Source organism: Echinops telfairi, unplaced genomic scaffold (genome assembly GCF_000313985.2).
Source record: "Echinops telfairi isolate 266 unplaced genomic scaffold, ASM31398v2 ScPeMD7_7415;HRSCAF=8453, whole genome shotgun sequence".
In the NCBI taxonomy this organism is placed as follows: Eukaryota; Metazoa; Chordata; class Mammalia; order Afrosoricida; family Tenrecidae; genus Echinops; species Echinops telfairi.
Window position 1 is genome coordinate 1,901,708 of NW_022111315.1, and position 18,146 is coordinate 1,919,853.

Sequence of the window (18,146 nt, forward strand, 5' to 3'; positions counted from 1 at the left end):
GAATAGTCACACTGAGAACACTTTCTGTATCAGTCACTACTTTTAGATAGTTAGAACCTGGTCCTAAGCCTGAAGTGGATTTGATTGTGAAAAGTAAATCTTTAACATTGTCTCAATGCGCAGAAACTTTAAAAAAATATTTATTTAATTTTAATTCAGTGAGTCTAGGAATATTCTTTTTTTATTAAATACTTTTATTGTGGGCTCTTACATCTCTTATCACAATCCATACATTCATCCAGTGTATCATGCACGTTTGCACATATGCTGCCATCATCATCTCAATTCTACCTTATAATTCAGATTAGACCAGAACTTGCACACTGCTACAAATAAGAGCCCACAACACAGGGAATCCAGGATAGATACAACCACCACCCTGCCAGGGCCAACAATTAGAGTAGAGATACCAGGAGGATTAGGGGAGGGTGGGGGGAGAGAGGGGGAATAGATTACAAGGATCAACCTATAACCCCCTCTCAGGGGGCCGAACAGTGGAAAAGTGGGTGAGGGGCAATGGAGGATGATGTAAGATATGAAAATAATAATCTATAACTTATCAAGGTTTCAGGAGGGAGAGCAGTTGGGGGAGGGAGGGTGAAGTAATGGGGAGCTGATATCAGGGGCTCAAGTGGGAAAAGAATGCTCAGAAACCTTTTTAACATACACACTCCAAAAAGTCTTTTGTTCACATGGCCACGCACTGATAATTCAATGTTCCAGTGTCTAATATGAACACATTAGTTTTGATAATCAAAGTCATTTTTCCTCAACATTCAAAACCTCTACACAAGAACAAGATCCAACTGATCTCAAGCTACTGTGTGTGAATGAACACTCCCTTTTGCTTCATATCTGAATGCTGTACATCTGTTTCCAAAAATAGTGAGAACAGGAACTGAACTACAGTTAATTATTTAATATGGCTCTTCTAGCCATAGTCTTTGTAATGGTTATAGCTAAGAGAAAGTGGGGGAATTTACTAATAAGACTATATGATACAGATGTGAATAACTTTTCTACAAGGTTAATTGTGATTGCATAAGTTTAGGAATTGAGTGTGTGCTGGATATAAAATGGGTTTATCTCATATGCAGGCAGGAGGATCTCATTACCAGCAAGAGAAAAGAGCCAGGAGTGGAGTGTGTCCTTTGGACCCTGAGACCTCTGCACATTGGACCTCTTTGATTCTGGGACAGCTGTGAAACTGGAAAAGTGGTAGAAAATGACTGCAGAAAACCCAAGAGTCAGAGCATGAGACAGAGGATTGGGATTCCCAGTCCATGGGTAAAGAATCTGTCCTGCAGGCATGTCTCAGAAGAAGATTACCTGTTTGAATAATTGTACCTTGAGAATTTTTTAACTTCCTTAACAGACAATAATTGGAATTATTATCTATAAGTTCTATGTGGTCACTGCAATGAATTATCATAACTACCTAAAAAGTAGAGAGTGCTGTGATATAGATCGTTGGTGTCATAATTGCAAAGGAAGTTGGAGGGTGGAGCCCTGTCTGACCTCAGCCTCATAGGAATTGGCATTGTGTAATGCTGATGTGAAGTTTGATTCTCCTTCTCACTTGTGAATTGAGATGAAGTCAAGACACCATACTCGCATCATTCATTTTACATTAATATTTCCTAATTCAGGTCAACATCACCTTCTTAACAAAGTCAAAAAATTAAAAACAGATGAATTCATCTTATAAATACAGATGCAAAATCAACAAAACATTATCAAATCCAGTAGCATATTTGAGGGATTGTCTGATACCATCAAGTTAAATTTAACTCAGAACTAGAATATTATAGAATCAATCTTTGTAATAGTGAACCAAAGTGAACAGAAAACGTCCTTTTTATGCTATACAGGAACACTGAATTTCCCTTTTATTTTTTCATGGATGAAAATATGATGAACTAGGAAATTTCTACCAAATAAAGTTCTACACACATGATGATCTCATACATAAAAGCCATTTGAAAAAAAAATCTAACGTTCTTTCATGACGACCACACTAAAAAAGCTAGGCACAGAAGAAAACATTAACACGATACAGAACATCTGTGAAAAACCCACAGCTAACACAATACTCAAAGGTGAAAAAGTAAATATTCCTCCCTAATATAAAAAATAAGAAAACATTTTTGCTTTCATCACTGAGATATAATAGTCTGCTGTAAGTTCTAGACAGAGCAATGAGGCCAGTAAAAAGAAATTAAAGGCGTCTAAACTGGAAATTATTTAAAGATTGATATTCTAGAATATCGATTAGTGAGCTGAAAATGACTAGAAATGGAGATTTGAGTTGGAAAATCTTATGGTTTACTATGCCAAATCGAAGAGGAATAGCATTGCATTCATCATCAAAAAGAATATTTCAATATCCATCTTGTATTACAATGCTGCCTGTGATAGGACAAAATTCAGTAATACAACTATTATTAAAATTTACAAGCCAATTACTAAATCTATTAAGCAAGAAATTGAAGAAAACTACCAAATTCTTCAGTCTAAAATTGATCAAGATGCATTGATAATTATTGGTTATAAGAATGGAAAAGTTGGAAACAAAGAGGAAATATCAGAAATTTTCAAATAAGGCCTTAGTGATAGAAATGAAGCTGGAAATTGCATGCTAGAATTCTGCAAGACTAAATTATTCTTCATTGCAAATACATTTTGTTCAACAAAATAAATGGCAACAGGAATCAAACTGATTATATTGAGTGGAATAGACAGTGGAGAATCTCAATATTATCAGCCAAAACATGGTCAGCGGCTGACTCTGGAACAGGACATCAGTAGTTCATAAGCAAATTCAGTCGGAAGCTGAAGAAAATTAGAACTAGTCCATGAGAGTAAAATACAACAAGGAACACTTCACCTGAATTTATAGAACATCACAAGAACGTTTTTTCTTGTTCCCATTGTATTTTTAACAATTTTATTGACATATATTTCATGTACTTTACAATCCAATGGTTTAAGTATATATAAGAGGGTTGTACAATTATCATCACGATCATGGTTGGAACATTCTCTTCATTCTTATATCCATTATTACTAGCTTCTCATTACCTGATGACCTCTCGTGCCATGACCCTGAGGAACTATTAATCTGTTTACTAACTCTATACTTTTACCTAGACTGAATTTCAAATAATAAAAAAAACAAAATACAATGACAACAAAATATAATGTCAGGAAAACCTCAATCCAAAAGGGGAAAAAAGTAGATAAAAGAAACTAAAATTAAAAATGGGTGAAAAGGAAAAACAAATGATAATGTGTCAAAATTTAAACTAATTATGTATGCATTAATCCACTTTACAATGCACTTGGTCCAAAGACAAGACCATGTCAATGGTCTCGGGGAATTTAATGGAGGCATAATCTATATGAGGGCTCAGTAAATAGATTTTGAGTTTTCACTGTCATCCATCACCTTCTGCAAACCAGATGCTCAGAATTTAAGCTCTAAATGTAATTCCCTCCTCTGATCTTAGATTTTATTATTTATAATCCTTGGATCACAGGGTCTCATGTGTTCCTTCCATGAGGACTTAGCTGACACCTCATTTACTTGGCTGCTTGTTTTAAGACAGGCTATAAGAACCCAAACGCTATTTCTTCTGAGATCTGGGCAACACTTAACTTCTTCATTACCCACATCTTCATTGATCACTTCATGAGTGCAAGTACTAAGCAAGGCCACATCATAAGAACTATTTTTTCTTAAATTGGGGTTTATGATTTTGTGAAAGTTCAAACTCTATGCATATATCTAAATTTAGTTTAATATATTAAATAAAATAATATATTTTTAATATATCTTCCTGTTTCACTTTAGAGACAGCATTATCAACTTTTTGAGAAATAACTTAAGTAACCTTCACGATATATTTGGTATCTAACAATAGTATCATTAATCTATCCAATGGTATAGATTTTAAAGAACTATTGAGAAAAGGAAAATATACATATGTAGAAAAGATTTTTAGACTAAAATACATGGGATGTTCACTCATAGAGGTTAACAACTTAAGTAACTGAACACTGTTTAAGAAATCAAGGACAGTTAGATACAAGGCAAATATATCAATAATGATCCCTCACTAAGGCAACCCAATGACTGGAGGATTAAGACATGCCACAAAAAGGAAAAAAAAAGTAGGAAAATATTAAGTATATGATAGTTTTCATTTGATTATTATTGGGGAACATCAAAACCAAGAGATTTGATCAGATCAATTGATTTCCAAATGCAGGAGTTTGGGATAGCAGTCCTCTGCTTCTTCTCATACTAGGATGTTTCTGAATAAACTGCAAAGGAATATTTCAGTTCCTTTAATCTGCAACAGGTATATTTAAGGTAAAGTCTGGTTCCCTTAGTCGAGTTTCCAGATCACATAAGTCTAATGTGGTCTATGAAGAATTTAGTAGACCTTGAAAAGGCAAAATTTAAAGTCTAGGTGGCATTAGATACTAATGATAGAAGATCCAATGAATTGTAGGATGATATTGAGAACTACATACATGAATAAAATAAAAGGTCATTAAAAAGACATGAACGACTTTCGGGAATGTGGAGCTAATATAGTATCACCTGCATGAAAAGTTTGCTCTGTGATCACCAGACTTAGGGTGAGGAGGCCGAGGTGGTGAACTGGGATGTGGAGCCGGGTCTCAGAGCACCCTAGGGACATTTTGTCAGTTTTACCACGAGAATGCAGCTGTGCTCATCACACACACATCACCTTCTCACAGCACTCGCCCTAGACATGCCTCCCCTATTGTGGGGGGGAGACTCTGTGCCTCTTACCTCTCCCATTCACCCCCATGGGGAAGCTTGCCAGTGTGGGGAGGTGGCCCAGGATAGTCTATCCCTCGGGGGCACCCCACAGACATTCTTGAGGACTCCTGGAAGCCCTGGGCACTGGAACCCATGGCACCAGGTGGAGTAGAGTTCCCACTGGGGATAGTCCCTAGGCAAGGCCCAGTTACTTACCCTGATGGTAGGGGCGTGACTGAGCCTTACCTCCCTGGCGGTCCAATTCTGTCCGGAATTTTGTAACCAAAGTGGTTCTTTGTTTGTATAAAATTTGCTTTTTTATATTGTAGGCCTGTAATTCTTTAAAAAATTACTCATTTTAATCTCTCTAGTAGACATTCCACATATGATAAACTTTAAGCCCCCTGGCAGCCTAATTATGTCAGTAATTTTTTGCAGACTTCTCTGTAGTGTAATACGGAGAAACACTCAGGGTTACCTCGTCTGACCGTTAAAATTTACCCCGAGTAAAGATAGACAGGCCCAGCTGTTGGTAAGGGATATCTGGCACCAGCACTTGGGAGATAAGGCTTAGGCTGGAACCCACAGCGCACTGGGCTACAGGACGTTGTTAGATATTTTTCCTATTTTCTTTGGATAAAGGAAACACAAAACTCCTTAGCCCATCAGAGAAAATGGAGCCCAGAATTTCTGGGTGCATGAGTGGCTTTCCTGCTGCTGGGTAGGTCAGCTGTAGAACTGTGACATAAGCCAGATTGCAGCCTCTCTTCCTGGGGGAAATCCACTCCAATAGCCCATTTACACCCTGGGATCACATATAATGAGTGGATATTTCTGAGTTAGGCAGGAATCCACTGTTATAAGCACAATAACGATAATGGAAGGACTGTATTCTCCCTACATAATATAGAGGGTCCACAAGGGACTCTGGTAGATTCAATAAACCCCTCACTTACACCAACCACCATAACCTCTGGAACCTGTTCCCTCCACTTCAGCAACACATACTTTCCTTTAACTTACCAAGTAAAATTGCATGTCCAATAACCCTCTTCTCCACCACATTAAAATTTATGATAATTAACAGGAAGGCTTCCTATGATTAATACCACCACTTAAAACCTACTGGTAGAAACCGATAGCCTAATCCTCCTACTAACTGAACTAACACCCCCTACTCATCTACACACAATTTTTCCAGCACCTAGCTCATCCTCCCATAACCTCAAGAGCCAGCCCCTCACCCTACACATCCAAGCAGACAATGTAAGATCTTCAGCTCAACCTAGATGTGACGCAAACAACAGCCATACCAACAGCTACCATAAATAACCTAGAGAAACACAAGTCAATTATTGAAGATGATCCAAACCCAACGGTTTACACATAGGAAGCAGACCTTCAACTTTGAAAGACAGAATATATGTGAATGCACTTATGGGTCCTACAAGAAATTAAGAAATCAATCCTGAAAACTGATGAAAAAAATAGAGATACTATAATCCTCACACTGAAGTGAAATTCAGAAGTTAAGGAATACTATAGCAGAAATAAAGGAAAATTGAATAATCTCACAAATAGAATGGAGGAAGGGGAAATCCAAATCAGCAATATCAAAGATAACCAAGCAGAATTCACCAAATGAGAGAAACTGTTAAACAAAAGAGCAAAAGACTCTGAAGAAAGCTTGAGGATGATGTGGGATTCCATGAAGCAAAACAATATTCAAATTATTGGGATGACAGAACAAGATAAAATAAATAAACCTACAGTTAAAGTAGTAAGGGAAGTCCTGGAAGAAATGTTCCATAATATCACAAAGGAGGGGATCATTCAACACATCAAGACATACAGTAATCAAATTCTCCAATTTCAAGGAAATGTAGATAATCCTGACAGAAGCTAGAGAGAAAAAGCAATCACATACAAAGGTAAACAGCTAAGAATAAGCTGAACTTCTACTCAGAGACCATGCATGAAAGAAGAAATTGGAGGAACATATTCCAAAAGTTGAAAGACAACAACTGCAACCCAAGCATCCTTTATCCAGCAAAGCTCTCCATTGAATTTGAAGGAGAAATATAAGTTTTATCAAATAAGGAAACATTGAGAATTAATAAAAACAAAACCAACATTACAAAAAATTCTTTCCAGTTCTTAATGGGCAGAAAATCAACAATAGTAGCATACAAAAATGAAACTACCACAGGGTGTAACACCACCCAGACACCACCCAGAAGCAGACATGCTGAACAACAGCAAATAAAACCTTACAAATCCCATGGAGAAACAAAGACAAAACTAAACTTCTATCACACATACCATCCTATTAAAGGGGAAGAAAGGAAAATATCAAACACAAATACGAGATGACAGCAATAATCTGCATTTAGATTTAATTACGCTGCATGCCAATGGACTAAAAACACCAACCAAAAATACAAAAAGTAACAGATAGGATTAGACAACAAAGTAATCTATCTGCTACCTTCAAGAGGCACATCTCAAAATCACAGACAAAAATAGACAGAGAATCAAAGGATGGAAAAAAATTTACCAGCTAATGGCAATAAAAATTTTTTAAAGAAAAATCAGGGGTGGCAATACTAATCTGTAACAAAAAGTACCTTAAAGTACAGTACATAACAAGAGATAAGAACGGGTATTAGATAGTGCTCAAGGAATTCATGAAACAAGAACCCATAAGCATAATAAACATATATGTGCCCAATGAAAGACCCTCAATATTCATCAAACAAATCCTCAAAGAGATGAAAAAAGAAATCATATAGTAGGTGATTTCAATAAACCACTCTCAAACAAACAAATCAACAGGTAATGAAATAAATAAAGAAACTGAAGAGCTGAACAACACAATTGGACAAATCAACCTACTAGACATTTTCAGGGCTCTCCAACCAACAGCAAAAAAATACACATTCTTTTCCAATGCACATGGTTCATATTTTAAAATGGACCACATGCTGAGACACAAGACAAGCTTGAGAAAATTCAAACACCTAGAGTTGTTCAAACCACCTTCACTGACCACAGTGCCATAAAGCTGTAAGTCAAAAATAGAAAGATCCAAAAAACAAACACAGATAGAGACTCAATAGCACACTTCTCAAAAATGAATGGTTTATAGCTCGAATTAGAGAGGATATTTGGAACTTTCTAGAAAAGAATGAGAATGACAATACAACATAACAAAACTTGTGGAACTCAGAAAAGGCAGTTATCAGTTATCAGAGGTCACATTATTGCAATAGACACACACATAAAAAAAGGAGAGAATTATGGTCTGGATCTTAATGCAGCACCTCCAGGAGTTAGAAGAGTCAAGAACATAATCCATCCAACAGCAAATGAAAAAGAAATCACAAAAATAAACTGAAAAGCAGAAAAGCAATGGGAAAAAAATCAGCAAAGCAAAAACTTGGTACTTTGAAAGGATCAACAAAATTGACAAACTGCTAGCAAATTTAACAAAGGGAAAAATGGAGCAGACATCATTATCTAGAATTAGGGATGAAACAGGCGAAGTCACAACAGACCCTATAGAAATAAAAAGATTAATTACTAAGTACTACAAAAGACTGTATCCCAACAAATTCAATCATTTGGATGACATGGAGAAATAACTGGAAAATCACACTCTCCCAAAATTAACACTTATGGGCATTAAGAATTTGAGCAGACCCAAGGCAAAAGAAGAAATAGATAAGGTCGTCAAGAAACTCCAACTAAAAAATGCCCCAGTCCAGATGGCTTCACAAGATAATTTCTCCAAGCACAAACTCATCCAGGACATAGAAAAATATAGTAAACTCCCAAACTCATTCTATGAATCCAGAATAACCTTGATACAAAAACCAGGCAAATACCCCACAAGGATAGAGAATTACAGACCAATATCTCTCATGAACATAGACACAAAAATCCTCAACAAAATTTGGCCAAGAGGATCCAACAAGAAATTAAAAAATTATACACCATGACCAAGTGGAATTCATTCCAGGGATGAAAGGATGGTTCAACATTAGAAAAAGCAATTAATGTAATCCACCACATCAACAAGAAAAATGACATGAACTATGTGATCATAACAATTGATTCAGCAAAAGCATTGGGAACCCAAGAGGCAAGAGAATTTTGGGAATGATGAGGGCAACAAATGTATAGATGTGCTTTACACAATTGATCTATGTATTGTGATGAATTGTATGAGCCCCAATAAATTGATTACTTAAAAAAAAAAAAAACACTCTCTTCCCAATCTCAGCTGAAAGCAATAAAGGTTTATTTCCAGAAAAAAAAAAATATCCCACACCAATTCATAATAAAGACTCTTAAAAAAATAGGATTAAAAGGGAAATCTTCAATACTATAAAAGCCATATGCAAAAAAGCAATAGTCAATAGTAACTTCAATGGAGAAAAACTGAAAACATTTCCACTGAATCTGAATAAGGAAACCTGAGAAGGATGTTCCTTATCTCCATTTCTATTCAACACTGTGCTGGAGGTCCAATATCATAAGAAAGAAAATTGCAAAATATCAAGGGTGTGTGATTGGGTAAAGAATCAGTGAAACTTTCACTATCAGTAGGCAATATGATTTTATGTATTGAGCATGCTAAGGGGTCCACAATTGGATTGCTGGAAACAATAGCGGAAGGTAGTAGAGTAGCTTGATGCAAGATTAACAAGCAGAAATCAACTGGATTCCTTTATACCACTAATGGGAGTACAGAGAAAGATTTCAAGGAATCAGTACCATTAACAATAACTCCACAAAAGATAAAATACCTAGGAACAAACCTAACAAACAAACAAAACACAAAAAGACCTGTATGAAGAAAACTACAGAACATTACTAAAGGAAACCAAAAGGGATCTACACAAATGGAAGCATATTCCATCTTTGTAGATCAGAAGACTCAATATTGTGAAAATGTCAATGCTACCTAAAGCAATCTACAAATCCAATGCATTCTCGATCCAAATTCCAACATCATTCTTCAAAGAAATTGAAAAACTGATTACCAAATTCATATGAAAAGGGAAGAAGCCCAAGATAGGCAAAGAACACCTCAAGAAGAACAAAGCAGGTTGTCTTGCACTGCCTGACTTCAAAATATAACCACAGTTTCAAAACAACCTGGTACTGATATAATGATAGCTACTCAGACCAGCAGATCAGGACAGAAATAAAAGCATCCACATACTGGCAACTGATTTTTGACAAAGGCCCCCAAAATATTAAATGTGAAGCAGATGCCCTCTTTAATAAATGGTGTTGGAAAAGTGGGTATCCACTTGCAGAAGAATGAAACAAGACCCATATCTCACTCCATGCACATAAACAATCTCACGCTGGATCAAAGACCTAAATGTAAAACCCAAAACTATCAGGATCATCAATGAGCAAACTGGGACAAAGTTAGAAGCCCTAGTGCAGGAAATACATGGGCTATCATAAATAACAAAGGAAATACACTCTATGGAAGACAAAAGAGATGAGTGGGCCATATTAAAAATTAAACATTTGTTTACATCAAAAGACTTCATTAGGAGTTATAAGGGATGCCAGAGATTGGGAAAATATATTTAATAACAACATAACAAAGATAGGACTAATCAATAAAATCCACAGAATTTTACAAGTTTACAAGAAAAAAACTAATATCTCTGTCAGAAGGTGGGAAAGGAGCCTGAACAGATGATTCACAGAGGATGACACTTGAATGGCTAATAAACACATGAGGAAATGCTCTTGATCATTAGCCATCAGGGAAATACAAGTCAAAACAATTCAGGGTTCTTTTTGGCCAGTTTGTCTTCTTTTTTCCTTTTTTTTTTTTCTCTTTTTAGTCAATCTTTTGTTTTCTTTTTGTTTTGTCTCTATTATTGTTGTGTTGCCTACCTATATAAGATAGGCATGGGAAGCAACCTGAGGTGAAAGCAATGGTTTCAGAAGGACATGCGGGGAGGAGAAGGCAGGATAAAGGAGCAGTTAGCAAACAACATCATAGACAGGGGAACAACTAGGGAATTAAAAACAACAATGAAGAAAACTTGAAGAGCCTTGTGGTGTTGGAGCAAGAGCAATATAGCTGAGAGGAATTACTGAGGTAGAATAAGGATGTGAATGATGGTGGGGCAAGAGGAAGGCAAAAGGAAACAGAGGAAAGAACTAAAAAGCAAAGCTTTGGATAGAGGTATAAACATAGGTATGCACTTATGTAATATATTAATTCATAAAAACAGAGGTATTGTCCTATGTACATATATTTATATGGCAATACATTGAAGAAGTGGACAAACTTCAGGCCTCTGTTCAAGCCCTCCCTCAATGCAAGAACACTTTGTACTAACAACCTGGCATTCTGTGATGCCACCCTCTGAATACAATCGCTGAAGACAAGGCGGGTGCATAAAAAAATGTGGTGAAGAAAGCTTATAGTGCCCAATATCAAAATGCCTAGTGTCTTGGGTCTTAAAGGTTTGAAGTTAAACAAGTAGCCATCTAACAGGGAAGCAACAAAGCCCACATGGATGAAGCACACCATCCTGTATGATCATGAGGTGTCAATAGGATCAGGTATCAGGCACCAGAAGACCCAAAATAACAACAAAAAAAAACATATTATTGAGAATGAGGAAGGTTGAAGCAAAGACCCAAAACCCATCTGTTGCCTCTCACAGAAGAGTCACAAGAAATGGATGAGTCAACCAGGATGCGGTTTAGCACTGATGAAACACAATATTTCTCTTGTTCTTTGAGGCTTCCTCACATACACCCTATCATGACCCCAGTCCTGCCTTTCAGTTCTGCCTAGACCTGAGCATGTACACTGGTGCTGATAAGAGCTCACGACACATGGAGTCCATGTCAGATAAACCCCTCAGGAACATATATGGGAGTAGTAATACCAGGAGGAGAGGAGGAAGGTTGGAGGGGAGGAAGGAAGAGGGAGCCAATGGCAATGATGGACTCATAACACACCCCAGCACACACACCCCAGGGGATAAACAACAGAAATGTGGGTGAAGGGAGATAGCAGTCAGGGTAAGATATGAAAACAATAATAATTTATAATTTATCAAGGGTCATGAGGATGGGAAGTGGGGAGGGAGAGAAAAAAAGAGGAGCTGATACCAAGGGTTAAAATAGAATGTAAATGTTTATAATGTAAATGTTTAGAAATTATGAAGGCAACATATGGACAATTATGCTTGATAAATTGACATATGGAATGTTCTAAGAGTTATAAGATCCCCCAATAAAATGAATAAAAAACAAAACAAGAATGAGATACTACCTAACACCCATAACTGTATAACTGAGAACAACCACTGCTGAAGAGGGTTTGGTGAGATAGAAACTCTTATTCACTGCTGGTGAGCTTGTAAATACATGCAGCCACTGTAGAAGCCTATATGGTGATACCTAAAACAGATGACAATTGAACTACCATATGATCCAGCAATATCATTCCTAGGCACATAACCACCCACCTACCCCCCAAAAAAGGGAAGAAGCAGATCACAAACAAACATTTGCTCACCCATGTCATTCGAAGCATAGTTCACAGCAGCAAAAACTGGAAACAGCTTAAATTCCCATCAAGAGAAGAGTGGATAAAAAAACCCTGGTTCATATACACAACAGAATACTACACGTCCCTGAAAAACAGCAACGATACCATGAAACATCTCAAGATGTGGAGGAATCTGGAAGACATTATGCTGAGTGAAGCTAGTCAAGCACAAAAGGACAAATACTGTGTGAGTTCACTGAGGTAGGAAGAAGCAGCAGAACAGGCACAAGCTCAAGTTTACAAGCCATCCAATCATCTGACTGGGAAGCAGAGAGCCTGGTAAAGAGCCAGACCAGTGCCAAATGAACCATACATCTTCTGCTCCACGTAAGTATAATGTAAGGCGCCAGTGGGCGCCTCATGACAGCTCAGATAAAATGGTTGCGGGAGTGGGGAAGGGTGTAGCCTGCTGAATGATTGACATGTGGATCTGGGGTGAGAACCCTGTTAGAGTGATGAGGCTCGCTGATGGGAGGAGCATCACAGGGGGTGGCGGAAGGGAATAGTCACATTTGAGGGAATAGGGGATGGCAGGGAGGCCTGACCTCCAGGTGGAGGGAGGAGAGCCTGAGGATGCTTTGGGAAACATTAAGTGGGGAGTGTCTTTAGTGGCATGCAGCAGGTGGGCAAAATTGACCTAGGGCATCTACCAGGATCCCGGGAACCCACACCAGTTGCCATGGAACACTGGGACACTCAATCCTGGATCTTTTGGGCACATGTCATACTACAGCATCTGCATTGGTGAGACCACATATGGGAACTCCACTGGGTGAACTGGACAACATTTCAGAAACAATTGCAACCTGAGGAATTAAGTTAGAAATACATGGTGTCTGAGGAAGCAGAGGACAGCTGAACAAAGAATTGTGTACTGTTGGTTGGCTGATAAACAAGATCTTGCTACATCAACGCCCTGTGTGCTGTATTAAGATATGTATTATTCCGGCAATCCTGTGATGGTCATTCTGTTATATGTTGCTTATGCTTGCTTGTATTAGAGTTTATCTCAGAGGTGCGTTGCCATTTGTGGTCATCTTGTTGGAGTTCTTATTTGTTTCTCTGTTTTTGGTAAAAGAAACCCAGGGACATTAAGCTTACAGGGAAAGCAACAGTAACAAGGGTTTCGGCAAAGGGGGTGAATAAAAGGATGGCAGAGATAAGAGGTAGATGATGTCAAGGTATCCAGGGAGGAAAAGTATGTTTGGAGACTAGTTATGAGAGCAATTGTACAAGTATGACATGATTGAACTATGGAATTGTAAGACGTGCATTAATTCCCAAGTTACAGCAAAAAAAAAAAAATAGATCCACAAATGGGTTTGGGGTTTTAACTAAATCCTAGCTCCAACTTAAGAACTATTACTTCTTATATCATGTGTGATACTTGCCAGCAGAAGATATGGGTGCTATAGCAAAATGTAGCAAAGAATTTCGATGGTGCCCAACTATCAGATAAAAGAGTGTCTGGAGTCTTAAAGGCTTATCTCCAAACAAGCAGCCTCCTAAGTGAGACATCAACTATGTCCACATAGAAGCCCACCATCATCAGTCATGTAAAAGATTGGAATCCATATAATCCAAAATATAAGGAAGGATCAGTATCAGAGCCTAAATTGTGAGTACCTGGCTTGCAGTAGGCAATGGATGACAGTGGGAGCTCAAGATTCATTGGTGAAACTACTTAGGAACAGAGCTTCAGGAGAATTCCCCAATCTAAAATTGAGGGATGGGAGGAAAGGAGTCACTAAACAGAGTGCTTGGAAGAGAGGACTATAGAAGACCAAGACATAAATCTGACATGAACAGCTAAAGCTTTGTCAGTAGATACCATTTATAATGCAGGTTGGGCCTGATCTGCTTTCCAAAATTTTCTATCTTTTTGGTGTATATTGTTTTGTTCACTTTTTGTTTGTTACTATTAGAGTGTATCTCAGAGATATTATGTCAATGGAGGTCACTCTCTTGAAATTGTGTTCTATGATTTTCTGTTTTTCAGTAAATGAACCCCAGGATTGATGAACCTATAGGGAGAGAAAGCAGAATAAGGGTTTGATGGGTAGGGGGTACTGGGCTGGTGGGATGGTAAAAAGGAAGATGATATCAAGGAGTCCATACAGGTAAATATTGTTTGGAATCTGACTGTGGTAACAGTTGTACACTTGTACTTGATGTGATTAAAATATGGAATGATATGATATATATATATATATATTAAATCCCTAATTAAATTGTTAAAAGAAAGGAAAGATCAAAGTAGATTTCAAAAGTTAACACAAATGGTAGAAATGATTAAAAGTTGGAACAGAACATTTCAATGGTCAGTTTGAGAAGAAAAAATAAAGTATTATACTGAAACGTGAAAGGATCTGAAGTTATGAAACCAAAAGGAAGAACATATTCAACACATCTTAAGTGGAAAGAACTGAAGAAAAACTCAAACCTTGAATTGCAATATTAAAAGTTCTATGGGCAAAATATTGAATGATGCAGGAAGTATAAAGAGAAGATGAAAGTAATAGAATATATCAAAAAGAACTAGTTGATGTTCAACCATTTCAAGAGATAACCTATTATCATTAATCTATCCGATGGTATATAATTTAAGATAGTAGTGAGACAACTAAAAGATACAGATATAAAAGAGCATATTAGACACAATTACATGGAAAGTTCATTTATACAAACTAGAAACTTAAGTAGCCGAAGATTATTTAAGAAAATAATGAGAGTTACACACAGGAAACGTAAAAAAATGAAACCAATATGTAGACCAATGCCCATTTCAAGAGGTAACATATGATCAAGAACGTATGCCCCCCATTCCAGGGGGATGAACAGCAGAAAAGTGGGTGAGATGAGACAGCAGATGGTGTAAGACATGATAATTTATAAATTATTCTTTTTTTCCCCCAAGGGGTCACGGGGGAGAGATGGTGGGGGAGAAAGAGGGAAAATGAGGAGCTGATGCCAGAAAGAAAATGTTTTGAAAAACATGATGACATCATATGCACAGATGTGTTTGACAAAATGTGTATATGTATGGATTGTGATAAGAGCTGTAAGAACCCCCAATAAAATGATTTTAAAAATTCTTTTAATGGAATTAATGGAAGAAGTCCAACCTGCACTAAAAGCATTAGTAAAACACAGTTATACAACTTGCTAAATAACAATTGAAATGTTTCAGCAAGTGGATGAAGCACTCCCTCGTCTATACCAACAAATTTGGAAGACAGTTATGTGATCATCTGAGAGGAGGAAATGCAAATTTTGCCCATTCAAAAGAAAGGTAACCCTACAGACTGAAAATTACTGAACAATATCATTAATATAATGTGCAAGTAAAACGCTGAAAGAAACAGCAGTGGGAAAAAAAACAAAAGATGTATTGTGTTGACAAATCTGCTGCATAAGACCTCTTTAAAGTGTTGAAAAGCAAGTATGCAACTTTAAGCATTAAAGTGCACCGGACTCAAACCACAGTATTTGCAATCACTGCATATACAAGTGAAAGTATCACATAGAATAAGGAAGATTGGAGAAGAATGCATTTGAATTATGCTGCTGGTGAAGAATATTGAAAGCACCATGGACTTCCAGAAGAATGAGCAAATCTGTCTTGGAAGCAGTACAGCCCAAGTGTTCCTTAGAAGTGTGGATGGAAAGATGTGGTTTCCCATACTCTGCACATGTTATCAAGAGAGACCAATACTTATTGAATGACATCATGCTCAAGAAAATAGAGAAGCAGTAAAAAAGAGAAAGATTCTCAAAAGAAGGATTCACACAGTGGTTATAACAACAAACAGTCTTTTAAGGATGGCATAGGACTGTGCAGTTGTATGTTTTATGGTACATATGATTGTTATGAGTTGGAATTGACTCAATAGCACCTAAAAACATCAACAATAAAAATTGGAAATGATAATGTAAAATGATTTTTATTCACAGACATTATATCTACTATATATAAAATCTTAATCCAGAAGATGGTGACTGAGTAACACAAACAAGAGGGACTCCACAGAAATCAGTCCAGGAGAGTTACTTAGAGGGAAATTCCACACTGCCGGGTTGCAGAAGGAGCATCGTAAAGATAAGTAGGCACAGATCCACTAGGATTTGAGGGGCTGGGGGCATTTAGCTTACCACAGTGGAGGCTGTTGAGGATTGGCCTTAGCCCAGCCACTGTCTCAGCCAAAGCCGGGATCATTTGGAATTGGCACAGGGGCTTTATACCAACACAGCCACAGCTTGCCGCTGCTTAGGGGTAGGGATTAAATCCTTCCAGCCCTACAGTCAGGGATCGGGGCTCAGCTATATTGTTACTTTTGTTTCCCTCACTTCTCTCTATTCCAGTACAGGCTCAAAAGGCTTAGTATTTTTTTTCTTTTTCTCTTGCCTTTTCTCTCAAATCACTGCCAACCTCCCAACCACTTCCCTTAGCCTAAAGCTCCCACCCTGCCCTCCACCCAGCTGGGAGCGCTACAGCCTCTGCAGCGAAACTTGAGAGCCTTAGTTAAGCCCACCCACCCTCTGCGAGGGGATATCCTGCCCAGCTTCTCTGAGAAAAATTCCACCCGCCCACACTCCGCAGTGTTTGACACTTGGCTGAGAAATCCTGCCCACTTTCTTTGGGGTAAATCCTCCCTGTGTGGCTGGGGGAGCTCCTACCTGTCCTCTGTGGTCCCATGTGACTCAGGAAACATCTTCCCGCCTGCCATAGTGCCTCACATTGCCTAAGGCAGCTTGGTCAGCACTCACCAATGTTCCACGCTGCTGCAGGAACCGCTACCCAAACTCCACAGACATCTACCTGACCAGGGCAATTCCACCCACAAGTGGAGGTACTCTACACCAAAGCATGCAAACCACCAGCATTCTGTGGCACTCCGTTGCAGTGCGCACCACCACATGCCCTCTGCAGGACCCCAAGCTTCCATGAGCCACACCATCAAGGCTTCTTATGAGATCTCCCACTATAGCACCATCCTCGTGGGTCCACAAAAACCTAACCAGTGTTCCCTGAGCAGACCATCCAACTTGCACTCCAATTAATAGAATACTGGTTAACTAGGGAAAGAATGAAGCCAGAGGAGGATAAAGTGGTAGGCCAATTCAATATTGAAGTTAGTTCGAGAAAGCATTCCTACGAGTCATCCAGAAAGGGCCAATGCGCTTCGACTCCCTGGAAAATGGCAACTGGCACCTCTAAAACAACACAATGCCAACAGCAATCAGCCCCAAAGACCTAAACGAAAAAACGGAGAAACAAAATGCAGTGGGAGATGTCCTGACCCTAACAACATGTGTAGAAGAAGCAGACATTGTTTTGTCGCAGAAAGAAATTTTCAGAATGCTGTTTGAAGTCATACAGGATATGAGGAAAACAATACAGAAAAGGGATGAAATAATAGAGGAGATACAGTCCACGCACCAAAGTTATCTGAAACAATAGTAAGAGAATTCTGGGAGGAAAACTTCCCTGTCCTTAAAGAATGAAAACCAGAAAAATATTCAGGAGACTGAAAGAAAACCAGCTAAACTGAATCCCAAGAAGTCACTAAAGCACATAATAGTTAAACTATCCAACTTTGAGGAAAAGCAGAAATTCATGAGAGCAGCAAGGGGAAAAAAGGCAATCACATATAAAGGTTACCCCCAAAAGAGTATGCTGAGACCTATCAGCAGACACTATAAAGAAGAGGAGAGAATGGAGTAATATATTCCAAAAATTGGAGG

The 18,146-nt window shown here is 38.1% G+C and overlaps 1 protein-coding gene across 1 annotated transcript in view; it reads right to left on the reverse strand.

Moving 5' to 3' along the window:
• The window catches only part of EDA (ectodysplasin A), a 558,670-nt gene that overhangs the window by 368,817 nt on the left and 171,707 nt on the right, over positions 1-18,146 (reverse strand). The gene's annotated exons all lie outside the window — the stretch shown is intronic.